At 38.1% G+C, this 26,339-nt stretch overlaps 1 protein-coding gene across 1 annotated transcript in view; it reads right to left on the bottom strand.

Annotated features, from left to right (window-relative positions):
• Window positions 1-24,853, bottom strand: part of RALYL (RALY RNA binding protein like) — a 407,383-nt gene extending 382,530 nt beyond the window's left edge. Inside the window, exons 1-2 of the mRNA XM_072851214.1 lie at window positions 24,796-24,853; window positions 23,806-23,892 (exon numbers count right to left, since the gene is read on the bottom strand). The gene's annotated coding sequence lies outside the window, so the exon portion shown is untranslated. The remainder of the gene's footprint in view (window positions 1-23,805; window positions 23,893-24,795) is intronic.
• Between the last annotated feature and the right edge of the window lie 1,486 nt (window positions 24,854-26,339).

Genomic DNA, 26,339 nt, shown 5'->3' on the forward strand with positions numbered 1-26,339 from the left:
GGCTATTGGCAGCAAAAGGAATTTTTGAGCAGCCCTCCGGCACAGAGAATCACTTTAAGGAGTGCAAAGATAACTGTACACCCTTTTACACAAATAATGTCACACACAGCTGTTGTGAATGAATGCCAGGTACGAAGCAAAATGTTTTCTCGTGACCATGTATTACACGTCTTCCTCAGTTTTCAAAGTGGTCCCTGTACAGTCTCCATTTTTAACAGAGTTTTTTTCCAGTCTCTGTACAGTCTTCATGAGATTACCCTAAAGAAACTGTTTCCCCTTTAATGTATCCAAGTATATCATTAGTGAACCAAGTTCCATTATTTCAAATGGAACAAAAATCTATATACTCCAAACTGTAAATATAATTAACAACAAAATGCCTGGTCGTGATATATATATTCATTTATTTCATAACACTGCAATGGTGTTCCAAGGCATAACTAAATTACACATTGCCATGAACGCTGAACTTCAGGACAACAGGGTTTCAACCCTTTTAATCACAAACTAATTTTTCCTTGCTGAGAAATACTCGTCTTCTTGATGGCAAAATTTAATTAATGTCGTCTTATGTTCCTGAGTGTAATATCAGTTGGTATTGTTGCTGTTATGAAGTGAAACAACTAACATTGATAACATTCTGTATTTCCAATATTTTACAAAAGAGTGCAATTCTAAAAAGACAGAAGAGAAAAATAAGCAGAATAGACAAATATATAACAGATAAAATATAAACATGGTCATACACTGTTGAATTTTAACAGGGGCTACCTATAATCTTTCATAAACATAAAAATGCATTGTATTATTCATTACTTCAATTTAATTACAGAATCATGAAAGTGAATTAGAAGAGACCTCAAAAACTCAGCCAGTCTATGCCTTGGCATGTGATGTCTGATCTGGGGATTAGTCTCAATATGTAATCAATCAGCTTTGCAAATTGAAGAACAGACACAATTTTCCTTATATTACTAACAAAAATCTGTCTCAAAAGTGTGACAAAAGCACCATAGGACAACTTCATATTTTCAGTATGGAAACACACATTAACTACTTGTGCACAAACAGCAACTGGCCTTGATTCATAACTCCTTTTTTACGCAGGATAAATTACCTTGCTTCATCTTTCTCACCCAGTGTTATAAACTGCTGTATGACCTAATTAATATGTTCTGTGCAATAATAAGTCTAGGTATTAAATACTGGCTATAGCAATTTATAATAAATGAGGTGTCACAGATCGAAAGCAAATTAAAAGAAGTATTAGTTATTAACCAGAGAAAACAGTATAACAATTAAAGAGATGACAATAGCCAGGTTACTTACCTTAGAAAGGGATGTTCCACTAAAAAGGAAGAAAAGCATACAAGATGCAGTCTGCATTTTTTTTACTTGGCTGAAAATTATTACTGAGCTTAATAGATATTTTTCATGAGGATTGGGCTGACTGATATTAAATGAGGGCAATTACCTTGACGAAGTATTAAGTAAAGAATTTCAAATGCGTGATGTCAGGAATTGAGAAAGCGCATTCACAATGATATTAACATGATTGTTTTTATAATGTAACATATTTTAATTTCCACTTGAGTTATTTCCTGACTTTTTAGAGATAATGAGCACTATCAGCTGCAAGTATAGTCAATAGCATCATAGTTATAATTTCTGAAAGTCTGACTCTTCACCTACACCAGAGAATTTACTCTGCGGTTAATTCCACACCCAGCATTACAATCCACAGCATTTGCACCACCTAATAATCCCAGTGCATGGATAAGCACAGGATTTACTGAACTAAGTTTAAGAAACAATTTCTAAATAGTGTCCCCTATTTATTAGCAATGTTTCAATAGCAGAGAGCTGTAGTGATATCTACTAGTAGTTTTGTACTTTTCTAAGATATACTTACAAATATTTAAAGATTGATACTAACTGGTTTATCCTGCATTATTAAAACTAAATAATCTATATCAAATCAACATAGAAAGTATATTTCTGAAAGATCACACTTGCTGCAATTTTTATTTATAATCCCTAATTCACAAAGGGTGTCCTAATCAACCATGCAAATTAGCAGTTGTAATCAGTGGTGTAACTTGAGAAATGAACTTGTTTTATAAATTACACAAAATGAAATGGAAAACTCAATCCTAAACTCATAAATGTCAAGTGTAATTTTGTTGCATGTCAGACACTACTACACATTCTATGTATGTAAAGAATTTGCCATGAACATAATCCTCTTTTGTGGTTGCAGAAAATGCAATGATGTTCAGTACTAATAAATAAATACATTAAGAAATAGAGTTATATTAACTTTAGTTTCCACAGTGGGCCAGATCTAGCAAAGGAGTAAATCAATACAACTCTATAGAAGCTAAACTATTTCTGACAATTTGCTCTGGATCTGGCCCTCTGTGTCTCACTGAAATAATTTTTTTAAATGATTAAGTAAAGTACTGCACACATAAGGCATTGATTTTTATCATTGATTTTGTGCTGGCATTTGAGCCAAGTCTCAAAAAGCTTGAGTGCTTTATGTATTTACAGCTGTCTGTTGGCAAGGAATAATTCATTCACTCCAAATGAAACATGCTCCTGAAGGTTGTAAAAACAGCATTTTTCTAGACTAGATTTACAAACAGCTTCTTTGAATAAAAAGTTAGAAAATGTACTTTAAATCACTGAAACAAAAGCAGAACTCTGCTTCTTGATATTTTTTGGGGGGGGCTTGTCAAACAAATAAAACAGATATAGATTATATTTTCCTCCCAAGAGAGCTGTTCCATCGTCAGAGAGCAAAGATCAATGATGAATCATCATCTCATAACAAAATATTTCCAGTGACAAAATGAAACATATTGTTTCGTATTTTTGGTTAAATATGTATGTAGGAAAATTTTGGTTGCCTGTCACAGTATTTTTTTCTAACCAGACAAATCCATCCATCATTTCACAGGGAGAGCAGTGTTTCCTTTTTTGCTGATCAGAGACAATTTCAGACACAGGTCCAGCATGAGCAGAACCTACGTCTGATTCATTTCAAAGCCTCTCTTGTGTCACATTCTAACACAACAATAAAAAGCTATTACCTATATATAAGAGAATATCACTCTCACAGAGACCACCGCCTATTCATTTAAACCACTCGGCTCCCTCAAGTCTCAACTGGTTAATGTGTTATTCCAGAAGAAAGAAGTTTTTTTCCCCTCTCTTTCAGAACGTGTCCACCAATGCTAAAGTAGAGAATACTGCTCGCTACAAGGGCTTTGCCAAAAAGGAAAGAATGAGTGCTGAAGACAGTTATTCCACACCTTCCAGCTACTTATTTTCTCTTTCTACCAGTCTGAATGACCTTCAGCTGAGCACAACATCCAGAACAGATTGTAGGTTTAGTATTGGGGGTATTGGCTACCTTTTTGACATATCTATAGACAACTTTGTGACAGTGGTTGAAAACACAGCTGCTAAAATATTTATTTTTAAGTCTTACAAAGTGACGGATAACTCAATATACAAATCATCAACAATAATTTTGATGATGGAGGGTTTTATTCCCATTTCAATGATGGAAAAAAACAAAGCAGAGAAGGCACGATTCAAAAGCATTAGAAAAGCCAGGACAAGTCAATAGACATAGACTGAGCTGCAAACCTAGTTCTGTCCATGGTGAAAACTAATGATGTTTAGGAAACATGAATGGGGCTTGCATTTCAAGATTGATTGAAAACTCCAACAAATCAACTTTAAGACACTGTTTACAGAAACTCTCACGGATAAAATCACCGAATGCAAATCTGAGATTCCTCTGCCAGATGTCTCTTCATTGGTGAGGCAACTAAGCAGTAACCATTGGAACCACATGACAAGGACCTCTTGTGCACTATTTCATAAAAATTTGAGGGAACAATAGGGAATGCTTATACCACATTTCTGTCACCCATAGGTTTTAATCCCATACTTATTATTCAGTAGTCTGAAAGTTTTTTCTGTTCAATAAACAACGGTATTTGGCACACCACTTATTTCTGAAACAACTCACAGACGTAGATTCTTTCAGTTTAACATGCTGATATTACGATCTCAGAAATGTTCAGAGAAGACTGACTACAGCCACATTCTGGCAACAACGTTGCCTTTTTTAGCACTGAAGAGAGGTCAGGAAAAGCTGCCTTTTAAGACATTTAAGGATCCCGCCAGTATGGGAGAATTAGCAGCAGCTATAGCTTGTAACCATATCTTACCCCTCTACCCAATGGAACATGACAGGATCCTGAAAAATTATGACCAGAATGTCCCATACTTTGACAATTCCTGCCTAAAAAATCCTTTTTGGGAGCCATTGGCACAAACCAAAGCAGCTGCTAGTCCGAGGACTTACAAGAGGGAGAAGCAGGCCGGCAGATACCTCTATTTCGACTGTCCAAACTCTTAGGTCCTTCACTAAGTGCAGTTTCCTCAAGCTCCAAAAGCGCATTTGAAAGGAGCTGAATAAAAATTGCTGTGAAAATGTTTAGTCATTACATTTTCCTATTCACACATTCACAAAGCTTCAAATTTCAGATTTTGTCCTTTGTTTGATTGTTTTCAGGGATGTTACAATATCATCTCAAAGATCTGAATTTATCAGTCTTGAAAAAGCTTCCAGCAGTGTGGGCATTCCCTAATAAAGTGTAAGAAATTCGTCTTAACAGCATTTATTGCTGCACAGCTCCTCTTTTATAATTGCGGTTTCATTATGATACTTTACATCAACAAGAAGGTATGTGGTTCCAACTAGCAAACTAATTTGAATAACAAGTACAAAGAGGCTCAGAAAGACTACGTGATATGCTCACACCACAAGGTCAACAGCAAAACCAAATCCTACCTACTGTCCTATCTTATACTTTATCCATGAGGTGACAGCTGAGGTTTAGGTGCCATGCATACATTTTCAGGGTTTATCCCTTGTATATATTCTTTCTCCTTCTGTCCCCTTTCATACTGAAAAGATGAGTTTCAGAAAGATTAAGCTAAGTAGCATATATTAACTATGGCTCATTACACATACCAATGGAAAAAAAATAATATTGGTTCTAAAACACAGAAGAGAAAAAAAAGTATTACAATAATGACTTTTGCAACTTATGGATATTTTTCTCTTTATCAAAAGAGAAAGAGCCCATATTTTTTTCTCAAAAGATCTAATCCTACAGTTAAAATTGCATCTTGCATGCCATGATACTTTAACCCCTCTCAGCCATACTGGCTCCAAAGCATACTTCCCAAACCAAATTGCAATTCTTGATCCAAAGCAGAACAATCAGAAAATGGTGTTTTGACAGCTGAACATCTGATAACTGTATCACTTGAACCCTTCTGTTATTTAACCCTTCTCAAGATTTAACATAATAACAAGCTCTATTGTATCTCTAATAATCAATCTAAAACATGGGTTATTGAATGGTGGCACATTTATAGAGAATCCTTTACATTTAAGACCTCAGCAGGCCTAATTAATGCCAAAATTTCTAGGATCCATTAATACACTCCCCTTGTCAATGCAGTTTTTGCTAAATAAGGCGTACCTTAGTCTATGTAAAATGTCTGATTGATTATAATCAATACACTATTCAAGGCACAAGACAGATTTTTCTGCAGTAGTATGTAACATAAAATGGCTAAAAGATATGCAAGCTTGTGCCCACCACCCTTCATCAGAAACAACTGACTTTCTAACTTTTCTTTCGCTATGAATAATGCATTCTTCTAAATCCTCTCAAAATGCAAAGGAGAGGCTCTGGAGCTAGCTTTCACTGAAAAGATGGTTTCCAAGTTTATAATTTCTGTGCTCGGGTTTCATGTGCATCACATTTTCCCCCACCCTCCACATACAGCACACAGGTGCATTACCTCAACATTTTCAAAGCTCCATTAGTCATTCTGCAATAAGGCTGAAATGGTCTTCCCAATATAGAACTAATCAGTGTATTTCCCACAACTTATCACTAAAAGGAAGCAAGCCCCATGACATATGCTATGTACAAGTTATGAGAATAGAACCAGGTAATCAATTCTCCATTGATTTAATGAAGACATCCTACCAATTTATACCAGCTGCGAATATTGGTCATCATGTTTAAAAATGTCCAGGCCACAATATTTTTAAAATTTTAGCTTAACTTCAAAAAACATTAGATTTGGTAGCCTTCCTGCCTTTTCCTATTTGCTTATGGGATTATTTTTATTTGATTTTGCAGGATTAGTGAAAAGATTTCAGATATGTTAATAGGTCTGTAAAGGGACACACACAATTGACAGAAGGAGGCTTCCACGTGAAATTTAACCTTAAATACTGAAAAGAGGAAAGGGCAAGAGGAGAGGGGAATCATAGTGAAGGTCCAGGCACTGTTTCTGTTATGCATACACATCCTTCTGTTAGATACTATGCTCTTCTAACTGTCCAGTACCTTTGCAGTTTCTACATGTTTTTTTTCTTTCTTACACCATTCTCCTATATATCTGCAGGAGGGAAGACTCCACAACGTGTCCCATAAGATGTGACTGTACTCTCATTGGTGGCCAAAGGTTGGAGCCCATCAGTGAAATTAACTGGATTATTTTGTTTAGCTCAAAGAAGGTTAACTGTAGTGCATGTATGTAGAAGAAATTAGCCATAATAAATGGACAGTTTACATCAACAAGAAAATTATTTCCATATTCTCAGCTTTCTGAGATATCCCCTATCTGCAATCCAATGATTTTTTATTTCTGTGCTTTTAAACAAATATGAAAGAAAGGTAACTAATACTAGTGTTTATTTTCAAAGTGCAATCAGTATCACCTTCAGCCCTAATGATCATAGGGAAGAGACTAATAGGGAAGTCCCCACTAGATGAATTAATTAATATATGTTTAGTAAAAGAAACAGGTGTTGCTGGACCAGCCTCCTGTTTTCCAGCAAATGCCCTTCATTCCAGTACAACAGACAAGAAAATTCTATTTGTGCTGTAACTTGCTATGGAAAAACTATGCCCGCAGCCCAAAACACTGAACCTCTGCAAGGGGTTTAGGGAGCACTTGTTTAGATGGGAGATTTTACAGAGGACTGAATTGAAAAGAGAAGTTTGAGCTGCGGGTTTGAGGCCATACTAACCCAACACTGAGTTTGACCTAATAAACGATACCCAGAGTCTTCTGAAAGTCACATAAACACTATAACTTCTTAGAGACATTGAAGCTGGGGTGGGTAGAGGGACTGCACATGTTTCTGTGCTGTAGATGTGTCCTCAGAAACAAAGGTTAAGGAAAAGATTCGGGAGAAAAATCTTGGTGGATTTTTCCCCCAAGGGGGAACAAGAAAATTTCTCATTGTTCATTTTTCTAAATAAATGTGACTCCATAAAAATAATCAGTTCCCTTAAGAATATTATCTAAAACCAGAAAGAACCTATGTAACCCCAAATATTCAAATAATTTTTTTGTAACACATTTTTGAAAATTACTGGTTTAGATTATAACCCTTTTCTATACACTATACATACAATATCACCACAGTCCAAAATACTTTAATTTATAAACAGTTTTTATAGTGAGATGAGGAAAATTCCTTGTGTTGAGATTTGGCAAAGGACAAGTGTTTTACATTAATAAGAAGTCAGATGATAGCAACATTTCTCCAAGTCTTTACAGAAAAATAACTTACAGAATTCCGGCTTCTTTTATTTTGCAAGAAGAGTTCATCTTAAACTGCACCCTAAATGTTATAAAATTCTGGCTATGACTGGCACACAATTTTGGATGCCAAAAAGTGGCAATTGTAGATGTCCTTCTATAGCAGCCAGCTAAATCTAGAATCTCAAAAAATCTTACTAGCTAATTAAGTCTGACTTTAGTAATTGGATGAGAATCTGACTACAGAAAGCATCAATACTGATTTACAAGAAATCACGCTTTATCTTCTTTGGTACTACAGCAATTTTCAATATAGCATCGCAGAATAAGGTATTATGAAGGCAATTTTCTCCCAAGATGCAACACTTGCATTTCAACTGCATAGTAATTTTTGTCCACAAAATATCTATATATTATTCACAGAAAAACTGGTGAGTTGTAGGATTTAACCATATTTAATTATGTGATCATGTAAAGTATAAACTTACAATATGAAATCTTAACACGTGTGCATGTGTGGTGGTTGGCAGGAGAAAAGTCCTTGCCTCAGGAGTGAGTTCCTGCACAACCAAGGGGAATCCTAAGCAAAGCCAAAAGCCACATCACTCCATGCCCCACCACAGACCTTGCATGCTTTGCATCATCTAGATGAAGACTAAACACAGAAATGAAACCATGTGTTTAAGCCAGACTATTAACTCATGCAATATCTTTCCATGAATTCATACAACTAACATTTGGTTTCACTGAAAGAAAATTATTCCTTTTAGTCTTGCTTTTGAAAACAACCACCTTCCTTTTTAATGACTCAGTTGTGGTCTAATAGCAGGTGCTGGAAAAAACTAAATTGACTCTCTCTGTTGTAAATAAACAGAAATTTACATCTTATCTTACACCATATATCATACAAGATAAGACCATGTAAGATATAGAGTATCTTTTTTATATATATATCCTATATGGTAATGAAGGAACAACTTCAGCAGCTTCTCATAGATTCTCTTTAACTGTTGGGACATAACTGCTCCCATGAATGTCAGCTCATTTAAAAATCAAAATTAGCTGCATGGGTTTTTTAAATTTTGCCGACAAAATGGCTGTAGGATTTTTCTGAAGATTTCACTGTGATAATTTCACTATTTGTTAGCTTGGCTTTGATGTCTCTTTCTGCTCCATCTGCTTTGAAATACGCTGTTATTATTCTATTAATAAAGACCCATTTTTTTTCCTTTTTTTTTTTTTTTAGGTTGAGCTGTTAAAAGGTGTTGAGAAAGATAGTAACATAAAAAAAATCTCCAAGTGAAAGAACTATCCGGGGACTTACAAAAAGGATACAAGGACAATTATACCATATCTCAAGTATAACAGAAGGCTTATATACAAAATATATAGCATGAGAGAAAAATCGCTAATAGTAAGAAAGAATATTTTTAAATGGATAAGGATTTTTTCACTAATTATCTTTTCAATATACTGCTGGTGAGAGGTTGTGACTGAATGAGTTCACAGAGGTAATGAATGCAAATACTTTAGATGATTTCACATTGAAAAGAATTTAAATATTTACACTGTGTGCATTATTTCGAAAAAAATAATTTTTATTATTGAATACACACTCTACTGCAGAATCCTGAGCACTCATGGTGAGCTGCAAGCTGCATATGAATCATATGGTTTTGAGGTTGGAGCTTGCCCTCTATTTTTTTAATAAGCTGCTAGTCTTGTTTCATGGCTGGGTTTCTCTGCACTTTGGCAACACAAATCAATAATAGTTTTCTTATGTTATCATTACTTAAATGATAAGCATTTGTAAAGCATAAAGGCTTTAAAATTCTTAGATGAAATTTGACTAATAAAGTAAGTCCTTAAAGAAATGTTACTGTTCTAAATATAAATAGGTGAACACATATAGGAAGCTGAAGTTCACAAAAACCAGAGGTCTTGCTCCCAGAGTTTCTGCTGGGATACAGATATGGCCCAGCTTGAGTGGTCTGCTCTGTTCATTAAAGCATGCTTCTACTTTACAATCTTACTGTTTTACTTCCTCGTACAATGGTCCAAATAGAAATTTATAGCTTCAATGAGAAGCTACAAGGCACTGCTCCAAAACAAATCCCATAAATAATTGTCTTTTTATGCTATCATTTTTACATATTTCATAATGAAACTTCAAATATATGTGTCTAGACATGTAATCTCCCTCAATATAGTAAATATAGATTGTACATATATACATTCAAAAAACACTATATTGAAAAAATTTAAGTAGGTTAGCAAAGTCAAGGAATACAAAGTTAGGAAATGCCAGCATTTAGGAAATTACGAACTCACGTCATTTGAAATTACTTCAGGAGTTTGGTCTGAGCTGCAATACTAATCTAATAATGTATTCCTACTTCGTCATCTTGCAGACATATTGCAAATGAATATTTATTTTTTAATTTTTAAAAACGTATTTCTGCTGTAAGCATACTTTCTACAGTATATTTTAAGGTATGTTTTTCTACAGAATATGAAGTTGCTGTTAATTGATATGATAATTAATAGCTATTATATTTACTTTGGTAAGATAGTGTGATCTGTCCTAATATGTATCTAATTGTACAAGGTATCAATTTCTGTATCAATGTATTAGTATTGACAAACTATAAAATAAACTATAGGCCAGTATAGTTTATTCTTGCATTATTATTCTCGTATTCCATGTATTCTACTAGAAAGTAGCCTCTTGTGAGGATACTATTTTTTTCTTATTCTTTACTACCAGCAGAAAGAGAACAACGAGCTATCTGGACCTTGAGTTTGACCAGCTACATCAGCTCTTTTTCACTACCAGAAAAAATACATACTAACTCATTTACTAGGAAAAACAACATAGCATTTTTTATATTAAATCATTTTATTATGCCATCTTCAGAACCCCTGATTCATCAGGTGCTAGACTGTCTGTTCTATTGAGTTAATACCCTGTTCTACATTTATATCAGAAACACAGCCTATTGTATTGAAAACAGAAGCCTGATCTTGCTCCCAGTGAAATCATAGCAAAGTTGTTATAGACTTAATTACAAGACGGGGAGTAGCCTTGGATATAGTTACATAGGTACACCTTCTACATGTCATGGTATGCTCTGTACTATTCAAAATACATGAGACTGGGAAAGATAGATTTTTATGAGAAAATATCATGCACGATTTCTCATCTTTAATATAAAAAAAATCGAAACAAGAAATTATGTCCTCAGATAAATCTCTGTCATGGTGCAATCCAAATGGACTCATGTCCAAAGTGTTGCAAAACTGCAAGTGAGAGCAGTACCTGACTCCCAGTTCCTATGTGGGCTCCGTCTTGCTACAAGCTACACAATAGAAAGCTACACATTTTATGTTCAAAGTGTACCTGGTATGCCTTGTCCTTGGCATACTTACTTAAAATATCTTTCATATAGGAAGTATCTTATTGATGATGATGGCAGCCTTCATTCATCCTTGTTTCCACCACAATTCTTTTTTTCTAGGCCAAATAGAGATTGCCATCATATACAGTAATCTACATTCTACACACAGTAAATCTTCCATAAAGATGCTGAGGTCAGGCCTTTAAGTCTGTATTTAGCAGAGATGGCCAAAATTCTCTTGACTTTCAAAAGTACTCATGCTTGTTGCTCTCTGTGAGCAGCAGTTAACAGGTGAGTATCATAATTTGGAAATCTTGCTTTGAATTTCATGGATGAAGTCTAATACCAGAAAACTAATGTAATTTATTTCAAAACTTACATGTTACATGTAGCATCCAATACCATGAGACACATTTTATATCACATTCCAGAGGTCACAAAGTATTTAATTTGAAAGAGGAAGACTATAAACATATGTAAAGAGCACTGTCCTTTCAGGAAAGGATCAAAGCTTTCAAAGTTTTCGTTAGGAAGTTCCTAGCTTCAAAGGTGCCAACTCTATTACTCCACTTCTATAAAGATACTTTACTGATGCACTGCAAGGCTGTAAAACATAATAGCAAACAGCTGGTCATAAAAGAAATTGATGATTATGGATTATACTGTAGTTACATTTTGAAGTGAAATGGCAATTGCTATATGAAATTATTTTGTTGCACTCTGAAGAAGATAAAAGTTGCAAAGCAAACAACAGAGTTAAAATATATAATATTTGTGGCAGAGATGAAAGGATGGTAGGACTGAGAAAAGGCAAAGGATTTGAGTTAGTCCAAGGAAGTCATCATCACTCCACACCTGATTTGAAAAATATTTGCTTCAAATCCGTTTCCACAGCTCCTTCTTCATCTTACTTGTGTGGGCAGTCTTACTGACCTCACCAACACCAGTGGCTTCAAAATATCTACTTACAGGAGCAAGAAAGTCAGATTTCTCCTCCCTTTTGCAAATGACTCTCAATTCTGAAGCATGGGATGCATTGCATCACATTTCAACAGCTGTGGAGGGTGAATTTCAAACTGCATAACTTCTGTCATACTGTCGGCTAAAGTTATCTAAAGGTAGGCTTCCCTTAATTTTTCTTAAATGACACTTAAGGCTGGAAAACATAGTCTAAATCTCAAAGAGGTATGCAGATTGCCTGCACCAGTGCTACTTGCCTTAAAAAAAAAAGCTCCGCCTCAGACCATAAGCTCCTGAAGGCCCAGGGAAGTCTTCTGTGAACCCTCCCCCTTAACAAATCCTAGGGGAGGGATGTGGCAAAAGCAGTTCCCTGGTTCAAGGAGGGGGACGGACGTGTTCTCTACCAAGCATGTCCTGGTGCATGCAGGAGCTCCTGTTTATCCTGAGGGACAGCTCTCAGTACAGTTCTCTGGGGAATCTGGGTACCTCACTGAGTTGTCCCAAAGGGCTCCTTCAAGGTGCCTGTTTTTCGTAGAGACTTCCCAGAGACCTGAAGTACCAAGTTCAGGGGCTCTGAGTACCTTGCTGAAATCAGAAACCTACTATTCAAGTGACTCAAGTAAAGTGGGCACAAATAATCAAAATCTAAACAAACTGTAAGAACAATACATCAGGCAGACTTCAATACCAACTGAAATTTAAAGTTTCTAGTCAGGTAATGAGGCCACAGTCAGTTGCATCTGTTTACTGTGCATCTTTTAAGAAAATGTAAAATTAAGTTCTCCTAAATGTTAATAAAATTTAACATATCTTTAAACAGAAAACCCCTGAAAGAAGTCATTGTTTTCTTGAAGTTTTATGTACTGTATTTTTATTTAATATCATGTTTGCATTTGACCTATTGTATTTAGAAACGCATAATACCTAACAATTTTGCCTACAGTACTTTTTTTAAAAGTCTTTTCAGGATATAAAATTTATTTCAGCCTTTTGGACCTGACCATTCTGCTCCGGACCTATTCCACCAGCATCTGTAGTGAATACCTTGAATTCCAACAGTGAATACCAACAGAATCTGTTGAAATCTAACACCTTTCTTCACTCAATGACCATAATTGATTATAGTATACAATAAGCAATCGGCAATTCTTAGTATTTACCATTTAAAGAAGTAAGTCTGCAAATTTGCAACTGGGCTTTGGTTTGTATTGGCTCAGTGGCTACCCTTTGGCTTTTTTGTATCAGGCAGATTGGTATAGGGGAGCCACAGGACCAACTTAAGCTCTAGATTTAGGAAATACCTTCTTAGAAAGACCAGTTACTGGACCTACCCTTTCCATTAACAGTCACAAATCAACCTTGTCAGGTAGAAGGGATTCCTGGTGGGAACGGCTGTGAGGAGGCAGGTACATATAAGGAATGAAAAGAGGTTTGGCCAAAGAGCCCTTTTAATCCGAGCACTCCTCCACCTTCACAGTGGCTGGCAGTCCAGCTGGGAAGAAAGGCCAGATGCTGGGACCAAGCCAAGTGCCGGACCAGCACAGAGTAGTGGGGTCCCTATTTCTTGTCTGTCTGACAGTCACACTGCACAGCAAAAAATCAGATTGCATTTTTTACTCTGGTGGGAGTATTTGGCCTACAAAGCTGAATAATACACTGCAAATTTCAAACTAACTGAAAGAATTAGGAATAGTTTTTAATTTATACTCTAAGATGATGAGGAGTAAGAAAGACCCCGGAAGTAAAGCTTTGAAAGAAGGGAAGGTAAAAAATAAATAAGTAAATAAAGACCAGTAGAAAGTCTGTTTTTGGATCTAGATGAATAAAACTGAAACAGAGAGTCATGTGCATGCTGATTTAAAGGGCTCATCTTGGGTATAAAAGGAATGAGAAACCTAACCTCTTTTTTTTGTCTCACTCATGAAGTACGAAACCATTTCATACATTCATAGTTAAAGTCGTAAGTCTACTTTACTACAAGAAAAATAACCCTACCTCAAGAACCAGTTACATGAATAGTGTCATCTTATAATTTGTGAGGAGAGGGCTATATTTTGTTGTTTGCAAGATTTTAATTGTTCTGGTTTCGTTCTTTAATAAAAAACGGAAAGGAGTAGTGAAATATCTGTAGTGCTGATGACAGCTAAGGTGGTGGAGAGGGAGAGGGGCCTGAGCCCAAGGAGAAGGTGAGGAGAAGCGGGGACTGCAAAAATCCCCATTGTCTGGAGCCTTAACTGAATTGCTGGGGATTTTTTTTCTCCATTTCTATTGCTGACCTTCCTCCTTCTCTTTCTACTCCTCTCCCCTCCTCCATCCCTCTCCTATTGCTTCCTTTTCTTTCATCCTTCTGAGCTGTGCCGACGCCAGGGGAGAGGTCCAGAGCAGGAGGGAAGGTCCAGCAAGTCTGAAATAAGAAAACATTACAAATAAAACATAAAAAGGATCCAGAAATTCAAATGAACACACCCAACATTTTAAAATATACTTTGTCACTGCGGACTAGTGTGACACAGGTCTCTATGGCAGGGCTGATTTTGATCTTAAAAGATCTGAAAGTGAAAAGTGGCCAGTCTTATTCTGATTATGATTAATATTTACAACATTAATTAATATTTGTGACCAAGTATCAAGAATTTCTGAACCCATTTCAAAATTTCTGAGAGGAAATGTACACTATATAGGACGTTAACTTGTGCATCAAATAAAAATTGTGGCATTCCTGAAATAGCTTGTTTCCTTAAACTAAACTGTAATTATTTTTCTTGTAATCTCGCCCTTCACAAGCATGTCCCTGAACACGTATTCCTCATTCAGGGTCCCTGGACCACCTACTCACCCAGAGCAGCTGGCAGTGTTAGACCCAGTGACACCAAATAGCAAAGTTTCACTTATATGCCCTACTCTCATTGAGAAATTCAGTTGTGCTTGTCTATGTCCTGACAATCTATGGTCATGAGACCTTTATATTCCCGTGACAACGCTGTGCTCCTAACTCTGAGCCGAGACGCATGAGTGAAAAAGGAAACGTTATGGTGCATAAATGAAACAGGGAAAAGAGGCGAAAACTTCATGAAGTCAGCGAAGGGTTTTATCCTTGTAAATTCTTGTAAATGTTTTATGTGAATACTGCTCAGAAAATGCATTTTTGAGGGACAGCACAAAAACTTAAGGTAGAAATATAGATACATTGAGAGGAACAAAGATGAAGACCAAGAGGTGGTGAAGCGTATAACATGACATAGTAGCTGCAGCTAACAGTTTATAGTCCCCAGAGCATATTACTGCGCTTATTTGAAATAGTTATTTCAAAGTGCTGAGAACTCCAACATTTTAACTCCTCTTCTAATTCTGACAAGCCCGGTAGATTTCCAAATCTGTACAAACCATTATAATGTGGCTGTTAGAGCTCACAACTGCATCTTACCTTATCATGGTAGTAACACTATGGTATTTGGGCAATTAACTCTTACTATCCTGACTTTTGTGCTTATTCCTATTACACCAAAAGGTTAATTTCTAATTTGGATTCAGCTTTTGTTCAGTTTCATACTATGCTGCCAGTGAAAAACATGGCCTATGTGAGCAGCTTAACGACATTTGCACAGGCACTCAGATAATGCCACTCAGAGTAAGAAATACAAACCCTATGGTGGAAACATGTATACTATGTTCACATATTTCAATACCTATAGAAAATCCTACAGAAAGCCCAAACACATATTGAAAGAAATAGCAGAATTCATAATTTGTGGAAAGAGAGGATGATTTCATAGCATACTGAGCAGTGGCACAAATTGGCCGGTGCTTTTGCATCCTGCTACTCACAACGACTTGGGACGGATCTAAAGCAAGTCACTGAAATAACTTTGTCTAAGAGCTGATTTATACCAAGGTTAACACTCAGTCTTATAAAGTTCCAATCTTCTCTAGCAAATTACCTGAGACAGGGAAAAAAAAAAAAAAATCTATCTGGATATTCAAAAATACAGGTTTTACTGGAATCTTTTACAACAAGCCATCAATAGCTAAATATGTAACCTATGTTGCCTAGATCACCTCAGTTCACAAATTATTATTTTTGCTTTTTTATGTTTTAAAAAGCCTTCTTCAGAGCCATCTAGAACTTTCAAATTCAAGTCTTCTGCTGTTTGTTGATATACTAATGATTTTTTAACACTGTGACTATATCTCTACATTCATTTACATATGCAAAGTGCAAGCAGCTGATTCCATTGCCACCCACATAATCCTTATCTTTCAATTATTTTCAAAGGTTTCTCAAGTGAGATCCATGATTTTACTCAATAGCTCAAGTCCCTGGATTTTAGAATAGGACTCTGTGAGGAGAACTCATTGAAAGATCAGGTTGTAGGATTACATTATAAACAGTCAGAAAACTGAGTGAAGCAATGGAAAAAAGATGTGAAATCTTAGCCTCAACAGAAATCTTTGGGAATTTTGTCATAGTCTAGAACTGATTCAAAGTGTTTAGAAAGACATTTGCATGTCTGTAAAAAAATTACTGCAGAAGTTGAAAAGAAATTCAAATAAAAACTTAAAGCCATGAAGATTCTAGAGGCCAAAAAGTAAGTTTTCAACAAAGTATTTCATTAAGAAATTAGTATTTTGACAGATGGGGGGAAAAAAAGCATGAGATTCATCTCCTCTAACTTCATCCATCAAAAAGTTAGGAATTTAGTTTAAATGTTCCATCTAGGTTCTCTCTCATCAGTGAAAAGAGAGAGGCGTTTTAGGAAGGTTGTTCATCTCAGCTATCCATAGATGCCTCTCTTGGGATGTAATCTGTAATTCTCTAGAGGTGTCTATATATCTCCGTTGACTACAAAGCCTTGAGCGACTGTGTTAGACTTCAATGACTAACTTTTAGATGGCTAAAATGATGACTAGCTTAGCTCTGAAAACCTATTTTTTAAACAGCAAGGTTAAGTGAGATGAATCGAGCCTTTCCTGTGAATCACTTTATCAAAAATCTACAGAAAAAAATGTTTTGACAGGAAATTTTAACCAGCATATGTATCACTGATTTTAATAGGACCAGGGTTTAATTCTGCACCCTTATGTTTCTACATCACTCACCACAGCAGGGCACACGCTGATGGATGGTAGCACAGTATCTTTTTCTCATAAAATAATAAACAATAAAAATATCATCAATGTCCTGTTGAACTATCCCCCTAGAGCAAAAGTGACATAACATCAAAATTTAAATGTAGTTACTCTTTTCATTATGCATAATGTACATTAATTGTCTACAACTTACAAGTGCACAAATAGAAGATGCTAACCTTTTCAGAGCCAGTCTTGCAGTTGTCCCATTTACAGAACTTCCATTTAACTGGAAGTTGTATATGCAGGAAGAAAACATAATTACATCCTTTTTCTTCTGCAGTTTGAAAAAAAAAAAAGGTGGATGTGAATTTATACAGTAGAGGGTACATTAGAAAAATGACCTATTGTGCATCTCAAGTGTTGGGTTTTACCCTGTGAAATCAGTGGCAAATACAAGATAAGAAATGAGATAATAGCACTGATATTTTTGTTACTTAGAACACAGTATAATTAATCCCTTTTATAGGTACCCAAACAGGAATTTTTGTTTTAATTATACCTTCATGTTGTCTGTTTCATAGACACTGCATGACAGTTTGCACAGCACATTTTTAAATGTTATAACTTCTATCCTAATATTTATTGGGTGAAGAATCTTTTGATAAAAGATTTTCTAACTAGGTAAAATTCCTTTTCTTTTATAAATAGTAACTCTGCATTATGGATCAAGCTCAGAAGCATGATGCTGCAATTACTAAAAGCACAGAGTTTCATTGTAAACAGTCAGTGAGTTACTGTAACTCCCTCTACCCACAAGAAGAGCTGTTAACATTCAGTAACCCTTGAGAGCGGGCCTGGTGTGCAAAAATGCAAATAACTATCTTTGTTACATTAATGCATTTTAATTTTTTGCATTTTATTCATTCATATTGTTCTAATAAAGAGGATGCCTAGGACAGCGCAAACATTTTAGTACTTCTGAACTCCATTACAACACAACCAAACAGAAAGAAGGACCAGCATTGTCAACACCATGTAAATATAATTCTTTGAGACTGAAACTCCAATTCTTAAGTCAGCCTAAAAATACTGCATGCAAGGTATACATGTGTAGTACCTCTTCCAAATCGTAAAGTTACCACTATTTAACAAGATGCATCTTGTATCTATTTGACATAGATGCTGTTCAGCTTCTATGGAAAACTCTCAGCAAAAATGGAAACATATTTTTACTGAATGAACTGTGCTAGTGCGATGTTTTTCTACAGAACAAATTTAGCCTTGCTTCAGTCAGGTGAAGAATCCCATTAATATTTGATTTGTGCCAGATAGCCCCCTTTTGTTGACCCTGCACAACACAAAGCACATGCCTGACAAGGGAGGATCTCGACAAAAGCAACTGATGTGACTGAGAAGGCTGAAATAAAGGCTTTTGGTATGGCACACAGTTGGAAGACTGGGACCTGACTTTCATCAAGTCATTTAATAATTATCAAGGTCCAATAATTATCAGTGGATCTTTTATGGTTTCTTGTTCCTTAAATAATAATAATAGCCTGTACTGCCTTTTATAAGCTATGGCTGTCCAAGGGACTGTAAGCTGTTCTCAGAGGACCACAGAATTGCCCATGCAAAGTCTCAGCTGTTTTCAGAGCTCCACATTGACTTGGTTGCTCAGAGACTGCACGTCAGTAGAGGCAATAATCACTGACATCAGGAGAAGGCCACCTGGGAAGGGCCACTGATGTAAACCAAGTTTAATCAGAGCTTTGAGTATTTTGGGAGAAAGACTCATGAGTGTGCAAAGGAAAAATAAAGAGCCTGGGGAGTGTCATTCATATTCCACCATGTCCATACCCACTGTTGGTCATCACTCATATGAAATCCACCTCTGCTTCTTCAAACCTCTACCAGCCACGTCAGAGTAGAAATTATTATGGTTACTACCATAACCATGATGGAACTACACCAGAGCAAAAAACTCTGTTCCTGAAACTGAAATGCAACTGCAGAATGGTTGAACCCTGACATCCTGGCAGGCCAGCCGGCACACAAGGAGCCTAGGCTGGATGCTGGGGAGGCACACAGAGGAGTACCCTGGAGGCAGTTTAATTCTGTAGCTTTTGTCAAGTGGCAGTGGATAATATTGATGTGTATAAATTTACTACACAAAGTTAAACTGTTCATTCTTAAACAAAAGTGTTGGTTAAGCCCTAAAGGATAACTAATTATGTAAGATTTCTGTTAATTCTCTATCACACTAAAAACATCTCTAAAAATATCTATCTATATGATTCTATCTATTCGCCGCCCTATCTATTTATTTACCCCAGAATATCACAATGATAAAAACAAATTAATTGTATTCATGCTAAGCAACCTGAGATTTACTTAATAATTTGAAGGTCTACTTGATTATTTTTTTTTAATTGTTGGCAGATGATTCATTGGGATGGAAAAATCACACTTCATTGTGCAAAAATAAACTTTCTCAGAAAATAGTTCCAAAACCGCAGTATAAATGCTTTTGAAGGATTAAGTGCATTTATAGAGATTAGAGCATCATTTTGAAACAGGAAAGAGTAAAGATGAGGAAAAAAAAAGGGTACAAATTATTCTAATGTATATGCAAAACAATAATCTTCAAGCCATTTCACTCCAGTAGTTGTTCAAAGGTCATAAAATAATATTGGTACCTTAACAAAGGTGAAAATGTTCCATTGTAATCTTCATACCACATAAAAGTAGAATTTTGTTTTCTTCTGTCAGTCTGGATCTGAGTTCAAGGAAGCTAAAAACTGGATGACTGTGTAGACAGTGTCACACATTACATAATTTTTCATCAGGAAATAGTCATCTTTAGCCTTCTGTTCAGAAATTCTATAAGTACTTAAAACATAAAGGATTCAGCTCCAGAATTTGACAGAGCACCACATCCTCTAAGAAGACCAAAGGGAAGTTAAAAACATTCATCTGAGGGCAGACCTATCAGTCTTTACAATCCTACACTTTAAACACTACTAAGCTTTTTTATCTTTTTATCTTTCGAAACCCACAGTGCAGGGAATGAAGAAAATAGAAAAAATTACACTGTAAAAGACAAATAAACTGCTTTTAGAATAATGCTTTAGAAGACTAGAGAGCTAAGATAGAAGCAACCTGGGAAGAAACTAATAAGGAAAAGATATTTTAAAAAGCATTGTAGCCAACTTTCACATTTATTCCTAATAGAAGACAGTCCCTGACAGAGCATTGGCTCAAGCCCATTCAGGTTCCCCTGACTGGTATGAATACAAAAGACTTAAAACAGTAAGTAGAATATTCTTGGGAGTTTAAAAATCAGAGTTGCAGGAGAAATTCCTGAGAGTCCTTTGCTGTTATGTTCTAGCCAGAGAAATTCAGATTGCTTAGGCAGAGCGAAGGGAAGGTCTGCACGGTGCAAAGCCTGTTTCACCAGAAGAAGGCATGTCCACAGCGTAGCTCCAGGTGGAAACATTCAAGCTGATGTGAGAGCCAGAAACCGGACTGCCATGTTTGCAGCTGAAAGCAGAACAGACCAGCCTGGGCAGAAGAGGATTTGAATGCAGCTGCTCTGCTTCTGCTGCAGCATGACTTTGGTCAGAGCCAGCCTCAACATCCCTTCCCAGCGCTGCAGCGGCCACACGGGCCAGCACCATCGGGAACCTCTCCCCAGTAAGCCCAGCAAACGTGAGTGAAAAGGGGCTGGGATTGCTCTCTAGAAATATACTCTGAAGAGGAGCAGAGACATGGAGAAGGAACCTTACTGTTTAGGGACAGCACTGGCACAAAAATAAAGGAGCGTAAACTGTCTGAGAATGCATTTAGGACAGGAATGAGGTTTCTAACAGCCTGAAGAGTGAGGCTCTGCCCAGCCTTCGAAGAGGTGCAGTGGGAGTGGTGCCCTAGAAAAATGTAAACTGGAGCTTGCTGAATCTGAACAAAAGAAGAGGACCAGCCTAGCATCACAGCCAAATGGAGCTGATTACTCCTCAGGCCTCTTAGTACTATTTCCTATGTAGAAAAACGTGAGAAGATACGCTTCTGTTGCCGATTCAGGCCACTACAGTGGCTAAAAACATGTATTTATGAGTCAGCATTCTGGGCACTATACAGTTAGTAACTTCTGTTCACCTGTCACATTTTTATTTGCTAGTAAGTACTGCTAATAATAGTTAGCTTATGGAGGAAGAACAGAAAAAATTTCTTTCCAAAGTTTTCAGTTTACAAACCTTTATAAAGGTATCTTAAATTCCTAAGCTCTCCTGAATATCAAAACAGATGTAAAGAAAAACAGAAGATGCCATTTAAGTCTGGACACTCATCACTTTCAGGAGTTAGGGCAGTACAAGTGCATCTCATACTAAATATAAGAAATGTAATTATGTCATCACTTGTAGAAACAATGCTGCAATTCTTAGACAAAATTTTTATTCATCTCAAAAGTACAAAAGGACAATTGTCTTTTACACTAACTGTGGCTTTCCAAACATGCTTTCAACAGCATTAGTTATAGCACAACTATGGAAACACCAAGCTGGAACCTATTCCACCAACCCAAATCCTACTGTGCCCACATACTAAAGGAGATAGAGGTATCCTCTTTCAAAATTAGCTCCTTTATTCCTATTTTAAAGTCCCTAGGCTGTTTGATATATATGAAACCAGACAATCTCAGATTGCTGCAAATGAAATGTATGTATATTAATTACCATGCTACTCGGACAACAGGTGTTTTGTAGATGAAATCTGGGTGCTGAAAATAGTGCATTCCTAAAACTTTGTTTCTCAGACTTCAAGATAAGACTAGGTGAGCAGGATTAGATCTTCAGTCAGCAACTATCTGTACAAAATTACTCACGTAACACACCTGCACTATTAAAAGAAAGGACGAAAGGAACATCATTCTGGAAACTGCTAGCCTAGTTACTTTATTTCAGTGCTTTAGCAATATCAAAAATATTTTCCTTACTGGCAGTTCCATATAATTTAAAGAAAAACTTTAATTTAAAAATAAGGGCGGATGGAAATAAAAAGAGGGGTGGAGGATAAAGCTTCAATCACTCTTGTATTTTAATGGCTTGCTTTCAAATTAAATCATGAAAAAACAAGCAGGCTGAGTCTTCTTAAAATGTGGAGTATTGACCCAAGAGATCATAACTATTTCAGAGAAGTCATCATAATCTATCATGCAAATATCTAGACAGTATTTTTTAGACGCATGGATTATTGACCCCGATATACTGCCAAAAGTATTCCATCATGTCAGAGCAGAAGCCATGCATAAATTTATACTAAATATTTTTATTACATTTAAGCTGGAAAAAGCCAATGTTAATACATAATAGATATGTTTCTACAATGACAAATGAATTTATTTATTTTTCAACATGACTAATTGCATGAGACAATGCTGAAGACTTCTTATACACACTTCTACTTTAAAGGAAGCTGTTAAGTTACAAGAATGTAAATATAGAAGCCTCAAACTTCCAAATGCATTTGTAGTCCTGTGAATTATTTTTGCTTATTCCACAGTGAGAAAATATCCCCTGTGACTTAGTTTAGTTTCCACATCTGAATGCACAGCATATCTTTATAGTCAGTTACAGATCCCTAAAATCTCATTAAGCAATCCCATCACAATAAAGTAAACTACAGAGAACGCTGCAGATCCAAGCATTCAGCACTTCAACTTTAGCATAATATCGCACTAGATCTCTTTCTGGAAAAAAAAAAACCAAAACAAAACAACAAACAACCACCAAACCAAAAAAAAAACAACACCAAACCCAAAACCAAAAACAACAAAACCTGTCATCTGGAAAAATCTTTCCAAATCGTGTTTTAGAGAACCAATATCCTGTCTCTACATCAGGGGCAGCCTCTGTTAAGCATTTAAGTGCTCTCAATGAAAAGTAACAGTTTCTTCCCCAATACTGAACTCTCAGTGACCGTCACGGAAAGTAACAGTTTCCCATTCCCTGCCAGCCAGTGGCATTAATAATCATCAAAACAAAATGAAACACCTTCAAGCAAATATCTGCTTCTGATTAATCTCCATCCCAGTGAATTAAATTCATAAGAGGCAACCTGCTGCCTTGTTTACGCCTTTTTAATATGAGGAGCAGAAGTTGGATATAAGGGTTTTGCTGCCCTTAGGGCTACGAAATATGCCCCATGTGGCAGTGAGCCAGCTCTCCGAGGGAGCCTCCTTTGCTGTTTCTCTCACAGCTATTTTCTAATGGGTAATTTTTAAACAGACACACACAAACACACACGAGTCACCACAATACAGGGATGGGGGTTTTGGTTTTGTTTAAAGTCCTGTAAGTATTTGTACTCATAATGAGGATCTCAAGGTTTCATCCAGTTTCGATTTGGGGTTTAGGGTTTTTTTTTTAAATGGGAATGGGGGGGGAGGGGGGGGGGAGGGTGTCTGGATTTTTTTTTCCCCAGCTGCCTTCCCTCTATACAGCACAGCACATAAAACACCTCTCTTCAGCTTAACCGACGTAGGATCAATTAGTGCAACATTTTGCACACATCCAAGCAATCACAAGGCAGAGATATTTAGTTCAGTCCTCATGTGTATTGCATAGAAACCTTTAATTAAGGGTGGAAAGAGATTTCTTAAAAAAAAAAAAAACTCACAATGTAATTTACACAGCGTGGAAACGCCTACAAGGAGATGAAGTACCTGCACTGGGGAGATGTTCAGTTGTTCACTTCATCTTCCGTTGACAAGGAAACCAAACCGCACTTCATTCTCCAGGAAAACCTTCCACTGCCATCATTTGAAAATGTATTTATTTGTATATATGTATATATCTATCATCATCATCATCATCACGATAATAATAACCATCATAAAATACTGCTGGCAAAAGAATAAAAAAGTCAAGGTGCAAAATGTGCAAAAGTAAGGATCATCTCTGTGGCTTTCTGTTTTGCTTTGTTATCTTTAAGGAGGGAAAAAAGTATTTAAAAATGATAACTGTAACACGCTGCAAGAAAAGTTTCACATTATAAACAGGCATCAAAAACTGAAAAAGAAGAAAAAAAAAACCCTGCTGATTGCACTGAGTGTCAAAAAAAAAGAAACAATAACAAAAATAATAAAATTAACATCTTGCTCTGTGGCTTCCACCAGTATTGCAAGATTACAAACTCTGTGTAAACACTGCTGTAAAATGCATTTGCAATTCCCATCTCTTTACGAAAAAAAAACCCTTAAAAAACACCCAAAAATAAAAATAAAACAACACCAGAGAAAATCCTCTGCAAAAAGAGTTAGAAACATGCCTTTTCTCTTATCTTTAAAAAATAAGCATCATATTTCACATCGATTTTCCGTGCCACAACAAAACCAGTTGCATATATAGATATATAGCTACTAAATGTATATCAGTTGTTGCTGGACTGGCAAGTCTGTATTATTAATATTATCATTTTTCATTCCCAGTGACTCCCGGCCCCAGCAGCACCTTTTGCTCACAGTTTAGTAACCATCGCATGCTAGGAAAAAAACTTGTCATCAGCAAAAGATCAAATCCATTTAAACAATAATCAAAGAGGAAGAAAAAAAAAAGAAGAAAAAAAACAAAAAAAAACCAAAAAAAAACCAAAAGGAAGAAAAAAAAACAGGACAAAAAAAGGAGGACAAGAATGTCAGCGGAAAGGTACTCACCGAGCGGGAGTAAAAGGGAGGAATAAAAATGAGAGTTACTATAAAATACAGTATGGCGGTGGAAGAAGGAATGAGGCGCTTTTTTTTTTCTCTCCTCTCTAGTCTCTGCCTCCGGCAACCGCCACGTGATCCGGAGCCGGGCGGACTGGCAGCCGGCAGGGCGCAGCGGCGGCGGCGCCGGGCGCGGGCGCGGACCCAGCCCGGACCCAGCCCGCCCCGAGCCCGCCGCGGCCGCCCGGCTCCCGCCGCCGCCCTGCGCTCCGCACCCGCGCCGCGGCGGCCGCCCGGCCTCGGCAGGTGCCGCTCGCTCGCTCGCACTTACACGCACACACTCGCAGCGAGGCGCGGGCACGCAGCCGGCCGCGCGGGCGAGGTGCGGAGGCGGGCGCGTCTTGCGCGGCAGCGCAACTTGCTCGCCGGCGCTGCGCGAAGTTGCCGCCCGGCGCCGCCCGCCCGCCCGCCCGCCTGTTGCCCTCCGGCCGCGACGGCGCCGCCGCCCTCTGCCCCGCGGGCCTCGCCGGTGCGGCGCCGCTCGCCCCCCGGACTGGGGCTGGTGGCGGGCGGAGCGGAGCGGGCCCGGGGTCTGCCCGGCTGGGGGGTGCCGTGCCCCGGCGGCGGCCCCAGTCCAGCGCCGGGCTCCGCGGTGTGTGCGCTCGGGTTACCCCTCCTGTCGCTCCGGCGGGGGGGCGGGGGGGGCTGTGCACGGGGGTAGCCCCACCGGCCAGCTCGCCGTGCGCACGGGGGTGCCCCTCCTGCAGCTCCGGCTCGGCGTGTGTGCGCGGGGGTAGCCCGACACGCAGACAAGGCACGGAGGGGTACCCCCTCCTGCTGCTCCAGCTCGGGGTTTGTGCACAGGGGCATCTCTGCTGGCGCTGCAGCTGGGGGGGTGTACACGGGGGTTCCCCTGCTGCCACTCAGGCTCCGGGTGCGTGTGCAGCCCGGAGCGTTTCCATGCCGTGCACTGGGGCTGCAGTTACCGTGCCACCCAGTCATGTCTGAGCAGTGCTGCTCCGTCTCCTTGCGGAGAGCGTTTCACATGTGCAGCTGGGGAGAGAAGGACAGGTGCCAGCAGACCCATCTATTATTTGCTTTTGTTTCTTGGCCTCTGCTCTGCTTCACGGACTCGCCTTCCTCCCCTGCTTCCAGTGGCAGGGCTGTTGCTTCTCATAACAAAGTTACTGGCCGAGGTGGGAGGGAAACAAGTGTTTTCAGAGGGGGTCACTCACTGGGGGTGCACTCCCGAGGGCAGCCCACAATCACAAGCAGCGCGGCACAGGGCAGGGCTTAGCAGCAGGGTGAGCCCAAGCGGGAGCCCTCCCACGGCACCACGGGCAGCTGCCTGCAGCCTCCTCTCATCGGGTGGAAGTGTTTGGGGTTGGGCCCCAAAGCACACAGGAATGGCCCTGAAGCAGCTCTGTGGTTGGCCGGATGGCAGCTCTCGCCCTTTTCCTTTAGCAGACAAGAAATATACTGGAGCAGGCTGTATGCTACTGTTGCTGAGAGTTTCCTCAAGACGCTTGCTCTTCCCTTTTTAGCTCTCCTCG

The sequence above is a fragment of the Ciconia boyciana genome, chromosome 2 (assembly GCF_034638445.1).
Source record: "Ciconia boyciana chromosome 2, ASM3463844v1, whole genome shotgun sequence".
Lineage (NCBI taxonomy): Eukaryota > Metazoa > Chordata > Aves > Ciconiiformes > Ciconiidae > Ciconia > Ciconia boyciana.